The sequence below is a fragment of the Helicoverpa zea genome, chromosome 7 (assembly GCF_022581195.2).
Source record: "Helicoverpa zea isolate HzStark_Cry1AcR chromosome 7, ilHelZeax1.1, whole genome shotgun sequence".
Lineage (NCBI taxonomy): Eukaryota > Metazoa > Arthropoda > Insecta > Lepidoptera > Noctuidae > Helicoverpa > Helicoverpa zea.
The window spans coordinates 3,947,825-3,967,846 of NC_061458.1; the positions used below are offsets into that span (position 1 = coordinate 3,947,825).

At 36.6% G+C, this 20,022-nt stretch overlaps 1 protein-coding gene across 43 annotated transcripts in view; it reads left to right on the forward strand.

Annotated features, from left to right (window-relative positions):
• Window positions 1-1,439: 1,439 nt before the first annotated feature.
• Window positions 1,440-20,022, forward strand: part of LOC124631596 (glutamate-gated chloride channel) — a 94,213-nt gene continuing 75,630 nt past the window's right edge. For 15 of the 43 annotated variants that reach the window (XM_047166056.1, XM_047166058.1, XM_047166057.1 and 12 more), the window contains exon 1: window positions 1,448-1,857. The gene's annotated coding sequence lies outside the window, so the exon portion shown is untranslated. Of the gene's footprint in view, window positions 1,858-20,022 lie in introns of all 43 variants that reach the window. The other 28 variants (XM_047166045.1, XM_047166044.1, XM_047166048.1 and 25 more) reach the window with 9 other exon arrangements.

The window sequence follows — 20,022 nt, forward strand, 5'->3', positions numbered from 1 at the left end:
AACAAATGTCCGACAGTCGAATCGACCTGACATGTAACCTGCCAGTCTAAGCGGCACCTAATAATAATGGGTCGTTACGCCACAGGTGTGCACAGTTGCACACAGCTCATAATCACTGCAGCGACAATATTGTAGGTATGCACAGCACGGCTTCTAAGAAGATGGGGATTGACTTCAAGCTTCAAGTTTGTAAGGAAGTTAAGTGGAATATGGAATAGTTTCTAGGAAATGAGTATGCTGCCAGACGCAGAGGAATTAATAATGTCTTAATGGCGTTTTCATCTTTTTATCTGAATTTGAATGTTTGTCATTTCTTCGTGTTTCGTGTACCTAATTATGATAGGTACTCAGAGAAGTTGCAATTGCGTTGCCTGAAAAGGACTAGGTAATTTACTTACGTTAGGGTTCTAATGATGAATGGATAATTCGGTATAGATTTAGGCTGCACTGAATTTATTTAAACATGACGTCATGAAATCGGTACCTGGGTAGGTAGGTATTATACGTATATAGATAATATTCACAGTATGCGAGTGTAGGTAATATCGGGTTGAGACATTATTTCTTTGTCTAGGTACAGCCTCATTCATGTCTAGGTACATCCACATACCGTCGTTATTTGTTTTATTGACTATCTTACAATTGACTTTTAATAGTTATAGGTGTTATCAGATCAGCAGTGCCCCATGTCTCATACGACACACCGTAAAATTCGTCCCTGCACAAGTAAAAGGTGAGGTCTAAAATCGAACTATTTTGGGTAGGGTTTGTCGACGTGTGAAGTAGTTTCCAGGTATTTTCTAGCTAGTCGGGTGTCTATCACGCGATACCTTTTCCTTATTTAGGCGTTCTTCCCCTGTCTAGTGAAATTGTGAATATTCTATGAGCTTTCGTAGGTAAGTGACAGCCGAAGGAGTTGCGTAACACTGTCAGATTAAAATAGCGACTATAGCGAGGCTTTTTATAGCAATGCCGTGCCTACAATTTAAACGAGTGTAGCTATTTATTTTTAACGGCACTCAAACCTTATTCGCAGTATTTGGTTAGCTACATTACCTGCCTCACTTGAGATCGCAGATAGCGCTCGCGTTCCGTCCTGCCATTATCGTGGCTTCACGCGATTCTTGGCACCATGACCTCTGTTTTGTTATTGACTTTCCTCTGACACTAAGTCACAAAGTGGGTCAGGATGTATGGAGAAGGTTGATGAATTCTGTTTGATTGCTCAGCGAATCCCCAGAGCAGTTTATAGCTGCAAGTTTGTTTAAGGCAGTCGCTGGCGAGCATGGAGTCTTTGCTTAGTAATTAGGGCAGTCACTCATATCAGTTGAAAGGAGCAGCAGGGCAAGTGGTGAGGAGCGAGAAAAGATTTACGAGGAGTGTGTGGTGGGGCGGCGGCAGTGCGCATGCCCGCCACTGCGCCACTGAGCGCGCGCTCCCCCTGGCGGCGCGGCGCCGCAGTGAGTTGCGTAACAAAAGCACACTCGGCTCCCGACGCTACGCTGAAAACTTTCGGCCGCACGGCCCGCGCCTACGGGATGGAGAAACGTAAAATCATATAAAACTTTTCCGCGGTGCGCGCCGTTTGACTCGCTAAAACTCTTCCTATCTAATTGGATAGTCCTGGTCGCGGTCGGATCGTCGCTTCTGCTTATTTTTAAGTTGTTAAAGTTTTTCCCGTCAAGTTGACTGTGGCGAAAAGTGAACTGTTGCGGTTTTCGCCGGCCGCTTTTATAATAGTGTGGACGTTCTGAGTGTTGTGTTCACTTGCTTTGTTTTTCTTTGCTCGACGGCGAGTGGTGGCGCCCTGGCGGTGGTCTGCTGGTGGGAATCGATACTGCGGTGGGAGCGGCGAAGGTATTTCTTTTTTTATTACCTTTGAATTAAATTATAGCAAAGTAGCTCTAAGTTTAATGAAGCCGTAACTCGACATACAAGTATTGAGGAGCGACGGCAACCCCGCAAATATGCGGGAAGATTTACCAACTTTCAGTAAAACTTTCACAAATCTAAGCAGTAGATGGAACCTTTAAAAGTGTATAGTTTACGCTTGCTTTATATTAAATTCAGAAGAATTAGAGATTTGAAAAGGTATAATTAACAAATATCTCATTCAAACATAAAACTGTAAAGTTGTTAATTTATGTAGTTAAAAAAAGGAAAATTGTTATAAGTAGCTATGTGTGTACCTAGAGGTAAACTTTTTATAAACATAGCTGCAAGCTAATTTATTCTCCATATTGCTTCTAATGTCAAAAGAACTGACAAAATATACCGTCTACTTTTCTTAGCTTCCAAAGAAAATCTGCCATAAAAATGTTTTGTCTGTCTTGTGTAACGGCTAATGTCGTCCCGACAGTTTGGCTGTCACTCCACAGCCGCTTACACTTTCTACGTCGATTTTTATTTCCATATTTGGGATACAGCCAAACCTATGACGTAGGTCTTCAACTAGGTCAAATATATAGGTCTGGAGTTGAAACACTTTTACGACATATAACATTTTGTTAATTGGTTTTGCATAAATTAATTAATTACATGCATTTATCTATCTTACTATGTATCTACTATTCTATTTATGATTAAGATTCCGGATAGTTGGCGCGCATGACTTCCTTTATCATGTTTTCATTGCACCTCTTTGATTACATTAGTCACTGTTGTACTAGCTACACCTACTTACTATAATTACATACTACAACATGCAATTCATATACAAACTAACTTATAATTACGAATTTATTTCTTTCTTTCTACTCAGCGACTCTGACGTAACAAGCTAAAGTTACTTTCCTTTGTACAGCTTAGCTTACATTTCTTTAGGATTCGAATCACGCCTGAACAAAATATTCATTTACTGACCCTCAGGTACAAAAATAAAATAATTAATAAATCAAATTACAATCACCGGTGACCGACGTGTTTTACGCGCACACAATACCTTTTCAAACGAAATAGGGGTGGGAACGAATTCGTGTTAATTTATTTGTTTAATTTCTGCTAAAGGGTTGGGCGCAAATTAATTTATATTCCGGTTAGGGTGTGATTACGAACAGGAAACTGATAAAAGAAGCCTTATTTATTACACGAGGATTTTCTTTTTTTTTACACGCTTTTTATTAGCTTCACCTGTATGTTTGTATGTTTGTAACCGACTTCTTTGGGCGCGATTTTGACCCACTTTAAATGGCCAGATTTCGTTCAAACTTTGTAGATTTATTGAGGACCGATGACAATACACTAATTTGATAAAATTATTCCATTTTTAACCGACTTCCCAAAAAGGAGGAGGTTACACATACACATCGATTACTCCGAGGTTTATAGACCGATTTACGTGATTCTTTTTTTGTTCGACTCGGAATAGCTGGCAGTTGGTCCCATAGTCATCAGGTTAGGATCTGATGATGGAAACCCTGAGAAATCGAGGGCAACCTTCAAAAGTTGTAGGCATACATAGGGTAAAAACTTGACACTCAGGTGTACGCCTAAAAGCACTATTCAACTGTGAAGATTTGGAGCTGACCTGATGATGGAGACCAGAGAGGGTCGAGGGAACTCGACAACTGAATATGTAAACTACCTCGTGTTTGGGCTTAGATTATTCGTATTGACAAGACCTATGCAACAGTGAAGGTTTGGAGCTGACCTGATGATGGAAACCAGAGAAAGTCGAGGGAACTCGACAACTGAATATGTAAACTACCTCGTGTTTGGGCTTAGATTATTCGTATTGACAAGACCTATGCAACAGTGAAGATTTGGAGCTGACCTGATGATGGAGACCAGAGAAAGTCGAGGGAACTCGACAACTGAACATGTAAAATACCTCGTTTGGACTTATATTCTTTGTATTGATGAGAACTTCCCACATGTATGGATAGTGACAACTATTCGTATCACTGAAAAGCTTTGAATAAATAACCTTTTTACAAAAAAATTAAACCGACTTCCCAAAACACTAAAAAGCAAAAAAAAAACTAATTTTAGGTGCACCGGCCTAGAAGTCGGTGGCAAAATTAACTTAGTAACATCCATTAGACACCGACTTCTAGGCTTTTCAATTTGCAAAATATGATTTTTGTTAATTTACCTATATAATTTTCATCTATAGTCGATAAGGTAAGAAAATTAATTAAAATTTTCTAGAATTTTTCTCTACAGTCGATAAGGCAGGACTCGATGTAAATTTTTATTTCCAATAATTATCTTTAGCCGTTTTCTCTAATATTGACAATTTTTTGTATACTAAAGAGAATTTTAATTCTACAAAACAAATAATAGTTTTGAAACAAACTAAAAAGTAGAAAATAAATAATAGTTTAAAAAAAAACTAAAAAACACGCTTTTTATAGAAAAACGAACTAAAAATTAGAAAATAAATTTTAATGGATTTAAATTAAGAAAACAGTGTTAAAAATTTCAATGAATATAAATTAATAATAGTATGAATACAAAAAAAATATTTTAAAAAAGCGTGGGGTGCTTTTAAGATATTATCGAAATGAAAATCACTGTACTCATATCTGTCAATAAAATATTTAGAACTATTGACACCATGCACCCCACGCTTTTTTAAATATTTTTTTTTGTATTCACACTATTATTAATTTATATTCATTGAAATTTTTAACACTGTTTTCTTAATTTAAATCCATTAAAATTTATTTTCTAATTTTTAGTTCGTTTTTCTATAAAAAGCGTGTTTTTTAGTTTTTTTTTAAACTATTATTTATTATTATCTGACGTGTTAATTGTAAACACCCAATCCTAGGGTTACATAAATAGGAGAAGTTTTCTGGAACACGCCCAAAACCATTCCTCGATTGAGGGTGCCTAGCTTTTGGAACTACCAGTGACGTCACGGCGCCAGGACTTTCGCAAAAACATCGTATTTTCTAGACTGTAATAATTCATGGCGTAACAAAAGGCAAGTCTGTCAACAACTTTAATAATGAGGTCTAGGACGTTTGAAAACTTTTCTGAGACATAGAATCCATTAATTGACCCCATAAAAATATTGACGAGCTCTATGGTAAATATAATGATAGGAATGGCAGTCCATGGTCATCGTTGTTTCGTTTCACAGAAATAGCACCTCAGTTTGGCGCCGTTAAACCCTGAATCAGTTTGATGAACGACCTCGTAAATTAGTTAATGGACGCTTTGAACCGCGTGTGACACTCGTACAGATTACAACGAGCCACTACATCAAATTTTATGTTGATTAAATCATCTATCGACAAGTATCAATTTGGTAATAGTGACATTATTTGGACAAGGAGACGGTTTTCAGCTTTTACCAAAGTCAAATGAAAATTGAAAGCATTAAGTACTTATTGTATAGGGTAAAATTAGGTAAGCTTTGAAAAAACACAAAATAAACATAAGTATATAACACAATAAATAAAGACCCACAATTCATTTAAAATACAAAATCCAAACCACAAACTGACAGATTTGATGTTAATCTGAAATCACATGCAGAGTTCAATCAGAATTTATGACCATGATATGCGCGCCCAAAAATGAAATGGACCCCTATCTACTGTAATTTTATTCAAATGCGTGCTGGTATCTAGTACTTTAAAATGTACAGCTATGTATAGGTGCATTCAGCAAAACCTTCGAAGCAATTCGTCTTGGAAGAGGATTGGACGGCGCGGCGTCACGTTTTAAAATCGCCGGAGCTCCGGCACGTAGCCAGACATTTATTGGATAAGGAAACCCTCTCGAGGGAAGAGGGAAATTATCTTACAAACACCCAATTTGTTCTGTACATTATCGGCCTCTACATCGGAACCTGCGATCCTGTTTGTCTCACAAAAGACGGTTATTGTATTTGCTAGGAACCAGAGTAAACAAATAGATTTTGGAGTAATGGTTTGATGGTAAAAAGAGCCACAATGAGTTTGATATTTCTTTTTTAGTGTGAAAAGTGTGAAGATTTAGCCTTAATCTTCGAAACGCTAAATCCCGCTGATACACCAAATAAACAGCCAACGTGAATATGACATTCAATAGAATGGATAGTACCCATTGAAGCCTTTAGTTACGGAGTTTTCCTACTGGCCAGTTGAAAAATAGACCAAGCAAAGACAAAAGAAAGCCTGTAGAAAATAAATCTCAATGTAGGCCTTGTATGAAATAGTGTTATGAAGATAAAATTGTTGGGCCCAAGCCAATATATGAAGCTAAAACCTTTTGACCTCCTATCGATACATAAAATGAAAACGAGACTACATGAACGAAGTAGGTTTCTTTGTCTAGAACCAGGCTATAAGGACATAAACGGTTAATTGATATTACAGTGTTCATTTGCAGTAGTTCCTACAATTTGTTAATACAATGATGAGGAATGGTTCACGAGATAATGGTACAATAACATTAATCATGGAAACACGCTCGGAATTGTAACACGACATCTAGCTAGGGGAAATAATTTCAGTACTGCAGTGTAATCGGCTATGTTACAGTGGTTAACTAACCACTAATACAAACAATAATTAATAACTAGACAATAATAAAATATGCAATTTGAGAACCTCCTTGTTTTTGGGAAGTTGGTTAAGAAAACAAATAAGTAATTTCTGACCACCATTTTGTTCTGTAGCGATAAGAACCTTTTCATATTACTTTATTCTTGGTTCACGCATTTCTTAATAATAATTAGGAGATACATATACTCCTATAAAAATAATTATGTTACACATTATATCAGGAAAGATTATCCAGTACCGTATGTCCCTTCTCAGCTCCAGGTGCAAAACACAAGAGTTGCCAGAATAGTTTCACCTTTCTCTGTCCACGCGGCGTTGTCTGTCAAAATCGTGACAAAATTAGATTCAATGCGTGACTCCGCCACCTTGTTCTCAACAAAAATAAATCATCTTGTTTCAATAGTACACACATGTTTAGTTACATGTTTTTACTATAGAATGAGATATTGTTTTTGTTTGTATTTCAAATTTAAAAGGAAAATATAATCCAGTGTGAGCTTATTTGAAGCCTGAGAAGTTGGAAATCTCAAGGACTTAAAAACTTTTGATGCCGCCCGCCAGTGCCGCTGCTAGCACATCTACTTTACACTTAAAACACTAATATGTATATTTTTATATGTTGTAGAATTAGGGACATAATCAAGCTTTTTACTGTAGCCAATTTACAGCTGAACAAAGTTCCCTATCTACATTTTATTTTCCCATCAAATGCCACATCATTATTTTATACGTACCGCTTCTATCAACAAAGACTCAAAGAGTAAGTGCTACAATAAAATTAACGCGAGCATTTCCTCACGAGTCCTCAAGACTGATAACAGCTGAGCATCGTAAACAGAGCCGCCTAAATCTCGACGACCTGTAACCATTGTTCAACGATGTTCAGATTCGGTTACAAGTGCGAATCAGTACTTATCAGGAGCCATTTTCCGCGAACGAGACCATGAAAATTCGCTGAGGGTTGTATATTACTATTTTGAGACCATAGGCTGTCTCCGGTAGTTAATGATTCGTAGAATATTACTACATACATTAAACTAAGTATTACTGATTTATATAAGAATTTTAGAGTTTAATTACTTTACAGATCTAGCAAGTATATAACGAAAGGAAAGAAGGAAAAGAAAAGCTAGAAAATTGAGTCGTACATGTATATTATTCTAATATCATGAGGCATATATTAGAATAATCGTGGCATGTCTACGATAACCGAGTTCTCAGCTATGATTGGTAGAAACTGATAAAGTCGCTACGTTCGTAGAACAAAATCACGTAAATACAGGCATTTTCTAACCATTTCAAAGAATTGATCACTGACTATAAATAAGACTGGTCGATAATTTGTTCTATCAATCAATGTGTGATTGAATAATCACTACATTTTTAAACAATCACTAACTTCGACGATTGATCAAAAATTCATGGACATATGTAGGTACCACCGAAAACAATGGCTCGATTTATATTTGGATGACTACATGATTTTTTTAAGAATTAAGACTCAACAAATAATTTATTACTTACGCTTACTGGTAGTGGTTATAAAAATACAATTATTCATTGCTCTAAAAGCAAATCAATAACGAAAAAAAACAACTCTTCCACTAATATTTTGTTCCTATTCAGCTTAGATTTAGCTCTCGGAACCAATTGTTAAGCGAGGAGTTCTATTTAATAATCAAGGACGGTGATAATATTAATTTCATTTTTATTTTAAACTACTCATCATAGTCTTGATTTGTCGCTATTTCATATTAAAAAACTTTTGTCAAGAAAATGAAAACTATTTCTGGTACCCAATTACTCTTTAGTGCATTGTGTATTGAGTAAAGGTTTTTAATTTATGATTGCCATTGAATTATCCAATTAGCCTTCAATTTAAAACTAGGCAAGGCTTAAAAGAAATATCTATAACCAGCAAAGCTCATTAGTCGTCGCGTCACTAAACTGCCTCATACTCGATCGTCCAACGACCTTGCGTGTGTCTATTCCCTATAGTATGACCAGTATTCTATAATAATATCTGTACCATCATCATCTATATTCATATTATAGGTACAGAGGAAACATTTTTTTTTTATTTATGTGCCCCGAAACGTACCTCAAAAAGCTCCGAAACTGTTGGACCGATTCGAAAGATTCTAACACTGTTGGGAAGCACTTGGGGATCGTGTAATCCCCGAGTAACATACGCTATATTTTACCCTGGAACTGAAAGTAGTTCCCCCGGAACGCGGGTGAAGCCGCTCGAAAACAGACTGTCTATGATATTTATTTACGATCTATGTTTAAAAATACATTGCTGAACATTCATAATGCGGGACAGAGCTAGCTCCAACTAGATTACTCATTAACGTATGTGATGTACGCGAAATAAATTAGCGAGCGTGTCGGTCGGATAGAATATAGCACGTGCAGTTTTTGTTAAACGAAATGAGTCTGTATTCATGTATGTCCTCTTATAAAGTTGGACTAATAAAAAGAATACCTTTTGTGACAGCTGCTGCTAATGATGTCCAGTTAGAATTTTCTATCAATATTTATTTACGAATATGTATGAAAACTTTTGACAGGTGTCAAAAGTTTCGAAACGCTAAGCTGCCTTTTATAATTAATGTTTTATGAAATATGCACCAAAACACCGGAATATAGCTGGCCTAAAATCCCGTACACACACAAATGTCAAATGTAATTGAAAAAAAATTGCGGAATAGAAATGACAGCTGCCCGCGTAAATCATTGTAACACGTTGTTTCACCAAGTTTAGAAAAACCTATGTCTATATCACCAGAGTGCGAGTTTTGGCAGTTGCATATAATGAGTGAAAGCTTATATCGGGTGTATCGTTCACAATCACATTAAATGAAATGCTTTAATATATTGATTAATATATGTCGATTCGATCAAAGAAAAAATAAAAATACGTAAAAATAAAGAAATGAATTTTTCAAACAAAGTAAATAGAATAAAAATGTGCGGAAATCAGAACACCATATAAAAGTCAGTCATTACAAACAACTGAAATTCTTAAAACTGACAGCTGTCAACTGATCAAAACATTCGATACTCCTAACTTTATATCTGCTTTACACATGATGTTGTAAATTATAAAAACGAAAAATGACTCCAGTGGCCAAACCACTGAATGGATTAGATTATTTTTTTACAACTCGCCATAGGATATTATAAAGTATATGCGATAGGATTTAATGTGATTGTGAACGACACACCCTGTATAAGTACATACAATAAAGTAATCTAAGGACAAGGCATAAAAATATTGTTAAAACAGTAGTTACCTACTATGGTAGTAAAACACTTTAAAATTAAACAATTAAGTACAACCTGCCCTCTTTATTAAGCATTAAATTTAGTCTTCATAAATTACTGACTTTATTGCTGGGTTTAAACCATCATCTTGAACTAAATTAACAGTCTAAACCTAGCACTGAAGCTGCTACCTACTCTCTAAGACTACGTTTTATAATTTAAGTTTATAATGCGGTCACACTTGCTAGCTTCCAGGTCTGTTTGCCAATAGCTGGACTACTTACTCTTCGACTTCATACTTTTGTACTGCAGTAAGTACAATGGGTACAAAGTTAAAATCTACAGTCCTCATCTAGTACAAAACTATGAAAGGCAAACATTGATGATTGAAAGGTAAACAACCTAGTTAAGTGGACCACAAAGGCGATGTGACAATGAAGTTGTTGTTAGTTATGACAGAATAATACTGTGATATATGACAATAGTTAACGTTGTTAGATAGCAAAAAAACATGTATGAGTTTGAAGCCCATTCAACAGCCCAGACAACATAGGTGTCCAAAAAAGCAACTTCTGACTTCGGGCTAAAAGGAGGCATTAACTTTAGCTTTGAAAAAATATTCTAAATACTCTCCAGAAAAGTTCTGACTCTTATATGTCGCAATATCTTAAATTATGGTCACTGCGTTATAGTATTTTTGAACATATTGAACAGAACATGTCCAAAAATAAACAGGCGGGTGAATTAAAACCTCCTTCTTCTTTGGGGGGAAATGGGTTGATAAAAGTTAAATTATGTCGGTTAACTATAGCTACGTGGCATTCCGTGTTAGCTCGTCCAAGTAAAATATGTAAGAAGTTCAAAAAGGGCACATAACAATACATGCGGTTATTGATCAAGTTGCACTATAAATAGTCTGGTCTGAGGTAGCTCACACTCGTCCACAGCAACCTAGGCCAGCTTTTAATAAAACATGCGACGAAATGGTATCGATTACATTTGAATACGGGTTATATCGAGTCCAACGAGCTGGGCCTGTGTATATATTTCTTGTATCTTTTGGGTGTATCTTTGTATATGTAGGCAAGGGTTAGGTAAGATTTACTTACCTATCTTAGGCAGACTGTATATTGAATAGTGATACAGTTTGGGGTGTAAAAAAACGCGCGGTTGACGCAGATCCTTGCAAAATCTGAGAAAAAAACAAAACCAAATTTTCCAATTAAGTAACAGCGCTTTCACACTAGTGAAATCCCCGCTAATAAAGCAATTAACAACTTCTGTTTAAATATGTGAATCCACGCGACAGGCTTTTTGACGCTAAGAATGTGCCACGCGTAAAAAGCCGAGCGGTAACTAACTTCACTGGTGTTCAACACTTTTAGGCCCAAAAAGCATTTGCGCTGGGGATCCAAAATAGTTAGAAACCAAATTAATTATTTCCTTAGGCATATGTACTTACTTAACTCCGCCCTACAGCCATGCAATAACTAAAACATTAATTTGCTCACGTACGACTACATACAAGGACATGTAGGTATAATATGCGGCATTTCGTAGTGCTCAATTATTCATTTGTACCTATTAGTCACAGCTCGACTTAAGAACTTAACTAGCATTTATTGCTGATTAGACGATCGATACAAATGGTATAACCACGTTTTCTTAACTACATTTGAAAGCTTACATAAGTTCCAAGTTAGTACAGTTTTTAATTCGAAGATGAATTTCTTTCTAAAACAATGCAAATTAACGAATCGATGCTATATTCAAATATACTTTGAAATTTGTGGTACATAAACAGCACTTCCACACCAGCGCATTTTCCGCTCAGTTTTTCCCACGACAGCGAGCAAATTGACAGCTCTCGGTACAAAAATGTCGTTAAAATGCCTCGCGATAGTTTTTTGCCGCTCTGAATATACTGCGCGTTTGGTTTTTTTTTGGCAGTGTGATAAGGCTGCAAAATACTAGGTACTTTTCCTTTGCAATGCTTTTAGCATTATATGCGCCAATTGACATCCACTGCTAAACGCAGGCCACCCCCAAAGCCTGCCAAACATCCCGGTCATAGGAAGCTCGCATCCATCCACTGCCCTCCTTCTCCAAATCGTTAGCTCACCATGCAGCATACTTGAAAACACATATTTATCCTGCCATCTAAAATCAACATACTCATTTTTCACCTCTTCTATTGCATTTCAGTTGACACAAGCTGTGTCAATTTGTCGTCCATAGCGATGCAGCAATGTACGAAACGTACACATTCCTCGTTCCGTTCAAAAATTAAGTAGACAAAAGCGGGAATTCCGTCGACTGGGCAGAATTTACTTTTACGACCGCTCCACTAAAAAACTGCAATTTTCGTTCGTTCAGCAATTCCTTTTGCGCCGTTTCGTGTTTAAAAAGTCACTCAGTAGTAATTTTAAAATGTTGAAAACGAATACTTTTGAGTTAAATGTCATGAATGATGCTAACGTTACCTTTGTAGTTCCATTGAATAAAGGCTGAATATTTTGTGAGTATTTTTTCAGTAAAGGAAATAAAAAATGAAACTACTCTACGTTGATACAAAGGGACAAAATTCTCTTCAACATGCCTTCCATGTACCATGTTATAAAATACCCTGACAAAACATCCCCTATTACTTCAAATACTTATAATCGTATTACTATAACAAAAAATAAATATTACCTTTTACACTTAACCTTGACAAAAATGGCATCAAGGATAGCTTAGCGTACCACAAACGGTGGCTTCAAGCTTCTAAGTAACATACGTTAGTGGGTGACTAATCACCGATTCGAACGGATAATTTGCTTTGCCCGGATAATCCGGATTACCCGGTTTGAGCTCACCATCTAACATTAACTGCTTCCGCAGAGAACGTGCCGTGGTAAATACCGTCGGTTACATGAACGTTTCGCTCCTGAAATGTTCGAAATGTTATTAGGATCAAAGACGAGTGATTAATTGTTGAAAGGTAAATAATATAGACACAGGTAGGTACTGTGATATATATTTTTGCTAGACAAACATTGTAAGCTCTTCCAATATTAAAATGTAGTCTCTGAAGTTTTTTGCCGGTCATTCGCTATAAAATCCACTTCTTGGAACAGTGCACATAGCTTTAGACACTGCAGTCGATACCTTGAAAAAGCACCTTTAGTTACCTACTGATAGCAAACAAGGCTGTTGAGCATGAGGTGCTGTTTTCAGGGTCCTCGTAAGTTCTGCATTACGTTTTCCTTTTTAGTTTATGCCCAGTATATACCAGTAAACTTAAGAAAGCTCTATTAGTTCTGTTTCGTCAAAAAAACAGTGATATATAAAGTTCTCAATCTACGAAAAATACAATCTTTCATGCTCCAGATTATGACAGCTCTAATAAAATATTTTTAGATTCAAACATTACTAGGAACTATTCGTTAAGACTAGCTCAGTAATTTGAAAGATTAACGCCTGAACACACACTGACGTAATCCATCGTTAAGTCTAATTGATTCAGTTGACACTACACTAAACATACATTGTAGTTAAATGTATTTATGTTATTAAGGCTACATCATTTATATTTTATTTTATTTAACTGACCTATTTTCTTTCTAGAAGTGCGATTGAAGGCTTTTAACTTATCAAACGTTTGCGGGATGGTTACTGAAACAGTTTTCGTCAAATTCAATGGCGGTCCGTAGCTAAATTCCGAGCACAAGTTCGCGCATGCGGCCAACAGCCCTTCAGCATCTCTGTCGCTGATACTTATAAAAACGCTTTGGCGCAGCCGTCTCGCGAGTTGTTCAATGAGTGAGAACAAAACTTTGGTGAGGAATTGGCAGTCTAACAAATCATAACGCCCAGACTATAAAAATCTTATTTATCACGAGGCCAGTGGTAGCAGAAACTTTCCACCATCAGATCTTGATTGAATCTTAATGAGTACCTATAATGGAAATAATGAGAGCATTTCATGGAAACCGTTTCAAACCGGCTCCTTTAGCCCGTAGCATAACATCAACTGAGCCAAACTGCTTTCAGAAATAATTTAGTGAACAACCATTAAACCTTTGATAAATAATTAATTTGTGCAATCAAAGCCCTTTCAGTTCGGTTCACATAAATGAGCCGTCGAAATTTCAACGCATTTCCTAACTTACATAATTCATAACTATGTATATTACATGTTTCTCCTACAAACAAATAGTTGGCGAGGCCTCAGGAATTCTGTCCGTACTATGTGATGAATGAAACACTTCGCAAAGGTCTTGGTAAACACTAAACAACACTAATTTGATAACAAAATGTCCGCAGGGCGGTTCCCTTTGTTACCCTAATGTCATTGTCGTGAACAAATAAATACAATTAGGTTTCTTTCATAGCGCGGGTTTGCTTCGGCCGCAACGCGTCACTTGTTATGACAGAATTTATCGTCGTTATAAGAAGGGAAAACCTTAATATTTTGAAAGGGAAAATTTTGCGAGCTTACAGGTTGCTATTATTTTGAAACATCGAAAGAAATGTAGAGGTATAATTTTTTTTATAACAACATTGTACAAGTTATGTACGTAGGTTTGTTTGTGCGTTGCTTCGTTTTGGCAGTGTTTTTAGAAACTATTTTCCTTTCTCTATCTATTATTAGTATACATATAAGATCAACTAAAACCTACCTTTTAATTAAGTACCTATCTAATGAATAGCACAAATTTAAATCAACCAAGAATTTGCGATCACAAGCCGATATTCATCTGCATAGAGGTCGCAAGCGCGAATATCTGAATGAAGCTACTAAACAATGCACAAAGGAATTCTATTTGTCATTACCGACGTGCCCGCTAGCTACTTGCTTTGATCACAAACTGTATAGTCAGATACAGTTAGCTTAGTTACGTATTTGTTATAATATCATAGGAAATCGATTTAAGACATATTTACTTTACGAAGCTACTCAAGGTACTAGATATTACGCGTCGCGTCGCGTCGAGCGGGACGGCTCTGTGTGACGTCGTCCGTAAATCTAGTACATTACAACTGCTCAGTGTCACGTCGCCGTCCCGCCTGCCGCGCCGCGCCCGCTGTGTGCAGAGACCTTAAGTTTTATAAAAAAACTAGTAAAAAAACATCACCATGCTTTAAGCTTATTAAAAGAATCGTCTGAAAAAATATATACTTATTAACAAAATATCAGTTTAATTTTCCGTCACTTGATAACACCAAAAAAAAAGTTGTAAGTCAAATAACAGCAGAATTTCCAACATTATCAGACAAGAACAAGTTTTCAGACAAATAATTATGTAACAACTTCAGACACGGCCGGGTGTCGCAAAAACTTCGACGATTCAGATTTCCGGTAAGACTCAAACTGATCCCGTCACAATTTATTTGATTTAAATTATGTCTGAACAAGCGACTGCAAACTTTTAACCGCTAGCAAATTGCGAAGAGCAATATACCGACTCAAAGCTTTCTGTGTTACAGGAAAATGATTTAACAAATTAATGTTTCAAGCAGTATACTTTGCCTAAGAAAAATAAAATAAGAAGAATATAGTCGATTTGAGTACCGTACCTACTTGCCTGAGTGATCTACCCAGTTTCGAAGACGATTTTTTACAGTCTCTTCACTACTATTACGGCACATTAGATACTAAGCGAACCTTAAACACAAAGGCTGTCTAAAAACTATTCAAACTGAAGAAAACCCAAACGGGCTCATCATAATACAAGCACATACTTAAACGTTTGTACGCACAAACGAGCCCACTCGTCCTCATAACGAATTCACAAGTAAGGACGGCCGACACGTTACGGTAATCAACTTCACCAAATCCGACTTCATAATAATATCATTGCACGGATTATCATGGGAATGTGCCGAGTGCCGCCAGTACCGTCCCAGTAAATATTTGGCGCAGATGGACGGTCCCTAATCTATTTTATTGCGTCCCTCAGGGGACTGTGACGTGTTATGACGTTCGAGCTCATTTCAATTACTCGAGCAGACTGCGGTGGCGAGATAACACTTATAAGTTAAGTGAAGCCTGTTAATATTCCCCAAACTAATAATGCTGTACTTCGGAGTCGCGTGAAATATAAATCAAATTAACTAGGCGTCATCATCGATCAATGTGAACACAATAAATATCTTGGAATAGTAAATTGTGTAAGTTGAACAGGTTGTATAAGTTCGCAATCGTATCAGCCGCGAGCTAGGCTTACCTCCAACTTGTATCCGCCCATAAATCCTGATATTTCCGATTGCACCGCCGTCCTCAGCCAGAAGTTATGCGCAACAATATTGTTCTCGACTTTGTTCTGTAAAAAGCTTGCGCTTCGAGTTTGTAATGGCATCTGCGTGGATTTACTTGTTTTGAAAGAAGATAATACTTAAAAGCTGTTATGTAATAACAAATAAACTCATTGATATATGTGAGCTGTTGTGAATAACACAGAAAAACGGACTCATTTAATTTATTGTGTGGTGAATTACGAACCCAATTACAAACGAAGCCCGTATCATGAACTTATTACACAAATATTACGAACAAAGGATGACACACCCCGTCCAAAGTGACATTTAAAAATCTCAGTAAAACAAGCCAGTTTATTAAACAGACTTTAATTTCACATTCACGCAAACATAAACGCCACGATGACGCACAAATTGCACCGAGTTTTGTTTCTGAAAACGTAAGATTTTGAATATCGTGCTTATTTATTTTACCCTAGAAGTTACCCTGCCCGAGGCGGTCTTTTATTAAAATATACACAAGGAGAGGCTTGAATAAGACATAACGAGTTGACTCGTGCCTGTAATGAAAGGACGCTACGAGAACGACCTAATGAATAATAATTGTCGGTAGAAAGCAATGTCACCCGAGACAATCTGTGGAGCTTGAAATGATATGCTGAGCAGATATTTAAACATTACCGACATTCACAAATTGCGCTAATGCGAATGGCTGAAATTTGTGACCAAAATATGGACTCTTTGAAAGGAATGACCTGAAAAATACTACAAAGATTGACTGAAAAATGGTGTTTACAGATGATTTTATGCGAGTTGATAGCTTCTAGAGTTCAAAAAGAATTTATGGACACCAAAATATGGCTTCAAACTCAACAGCTTACTGCAGTACAAAGCCGTTTACAGACAAAATCGATGGCCAGCACTATTTTTAAAACGACTGAAAATGTATTCTGTTCACAATTCCATCTCCGAATTTAGACTAACGCTGCTTTGTATTCCGCGGAGATCGTAGACTCAGACATCAAAATTTCAGATGCTATTCGCCACATGCAACGTCGACGTACTACATGAAAGTGATGTTATAAACAGACTAGTTATAAAGCAGGTTAATTGTTTATAATGACGAGTTTTATTGTTATTTTATTACCTTTCAAACATCTCTCTTTGGCTCAAGGCTGAAACGATTTGAAAACAAAAGCATGCTGGAAAAGTTTCTTGATCTCAAATTATTTTACATTACGATGTTTCCTTAATTATTAATAATTGAGTTTTGGAACTGATAACTGTTTTGTCTGTTATTGATTAATTTTCTCTACATAACCTAATCGACGTAACTACAACTTTTTCTCTCCTTGTACCCAAGAACAAGAAGAGCTACTTTCGATACGAAACAAAGTTCGTTTCCCAAGCACAGAACATTTTCCGAACACGTACTGGAACTTACAAGATAGTTAACAGTTTACAACGTCTTTATTAGTATTATACTAGATATAACAGTGAGAGAATGCAGTATATTCATGCCCAAGTATTGTGTGTCCGCCCCAGGGGTGTTTTGTAAAATGATCGCCGCATTGAATATTCATACGGAGACTGCAGAGAAGCCCGCCGGTATGCAGTCACCGGAGATACAGGTGATGATGAAACTGGCTTCTACAGAAGCTATAGTAATATTATAAAGCTGAATAGTCTGTTTGCTTTGAACACACTAAGCTCAGGAACTACCACACTGATTTGAAACATTATTTCAGTGTTAGATGATCCATTTATCGAGGTAGTATGTTTGTTTGCTAGAACGCACTAATGTCAAGAACTACCGGACTAATTTGAAATATTCTTTCAATGTTAGATAGGTACTCTATTTATTAAAAAGTACATATGGCACTTTTATCCGGGTGCACGGATTTGTTACAAGAAGGTGGAAAAAACCGCAGAAGCTAGTTGGGGAATAAAATAAAAATGTTACCAAGAAGTAAAATTCAATTTTCGCGTTGATTTGTGGAATCCAAGCTATGATAGTGTTTGTAAATGATAGATGAGTTAGTCGAGTGTTTGCACGATTTCAATCAATTAATCACGGCCTATCAGAATCAGCCGCTGCACATATCTATGCATATCTGAGTGCTTGTGGAAAATTGTTTGCGAACACTAATATTATATTAATGTTCTATTTTTGCTCTTTTATGAAAGCTGAGGTAACAAAAAAATAATTACATAAAAAATAAAATTAAGCTTAAAAGGGGCAAAAAAACCATCGTCATCGCTGTCGACTGGGAGCGTGCCCAAGAGGCTAGCAGCATTACCTCGTTGAATTGCCATGCTAATCCTTTGTCCAAGGTAATAGACAGCCTTTTGGTCGGGAAGCTTCATCTAGCTGCCTAGATAGGTCTTCAAATGTTATTATCAGTGTTCTATTTTTATGTTTAAGTAACTATAGGCTACCTTGGTGGTGAACCTGCTTCAGAGATTGAACATACTATTTGGTGATTAAGGAAGCGTGTATGGAACCTCTTTACTGAATGTACCAGTATTTTTCAGTGAATTCCTCTATTTCGCTAGACAGCTAATCGAGCTCGCTTACGAGTGCAAAAAAGGGTTCCTTGATTGAACTATGTTTGTATCCTTCCTGGGTCCATTAGCAACTTGCTGGTGTAACGATGAGTTTCTGTTTTACCACTACCTACTCACAAAGACTAAGTACATTACTTTATGACTACTCACGATTCACAGTATACCTATATATCTAAGTCGTTTTTAGGTTATTAATTGTCCAAATGGATCTCCTATTTCATTACCAAATAATCCATATTTCACTCTGTATTTTACATTTCACAATAATGGTGCATTAAAAAAGTATGCACGGTAACAGACTGCCTTAACGCACACACAGGATGCATGCGACCAAAGATTACAAAAGCTTCGCAGAGACGACATGACAATGACTACCGACCGCTTAACGAGACACGTCGCCTAACGAGGTTCTCTTGATCGAGGTTTTTTGTCGTCACGTGGACGATCGAGATGAATATCAGGAAAAGCGTTTCTGAATCTTTATCCTCCTTGTGCCTACTATGTTTCGTAGATGCCGTAACAATTTTTTGTAGCTGCAAAACTCTAGCTTGCTTTTTTCTAAATAAGAGTAAGCTTTGGCACCTTTGCTGTTATTATCAATTCAGTTTCCAGTTTTTGTTTTCAAAACAAGAAAGAAAACGGATGTACTAAACGTTTTAAGCTTGTTTTCTTTTACTTACTTACGTACTACTATCTGTTTTCAATTAAATAATAGATCAATTCCAGGCGCACCTGAAATGTCAAACCATCATCCTCCGAGCCTTTTTCCCAATCATGTTGGGGTCGGCTTCCAGTCTAACCGGATTCAGCTGAGTACCAGTGCTTTACAAGAAGCGACTGCCTATCTGACCTCCTCAACCCAGAAATGTCAAACCAAACCTAAATAATTAATTTGACCCGGCATAATATCCAGGTAAATCCATTAAAACCATATGAGATAAAATTAGCTTTACAGTGATTTAATTAAAAAAGGTCTTATGGGCCTTTTTCGGATGCCGGATAATTCCAGTTTAAATTATGTAAATAAGTGGTAGGTATTTGAAGAGCGACAAAGAATGACATAATTATTTCGTTTCTCGTTGTAACAAAGGGAGATTGGATTCGTTCAAATATTTGTACTGAGATCTGGGAATTGACATCGATACATGTTATTTGAGTATGTATGTAAGTGAAGTGTTTTCCATTAACGCAGTGTTTACATAATTTATTTACCTACTCTTTTTGCTCTCGATACTTAATTAACCATGTAAATTATTTTGCCTGTAATTTCCTTTTCTTTCATGGGCAACAATTTCGTGCCTATAGTTCGGCCATTCAGAGAATGCGTTCCTGACACGTCGCGATTGAACTGACGACGTAACTTTGCAATGGCGTTTTTATATTTATTTTTATATTTTTGCTGGTTGTTTACCGTTTTAACAATTGAGGAGCATTAAAACAA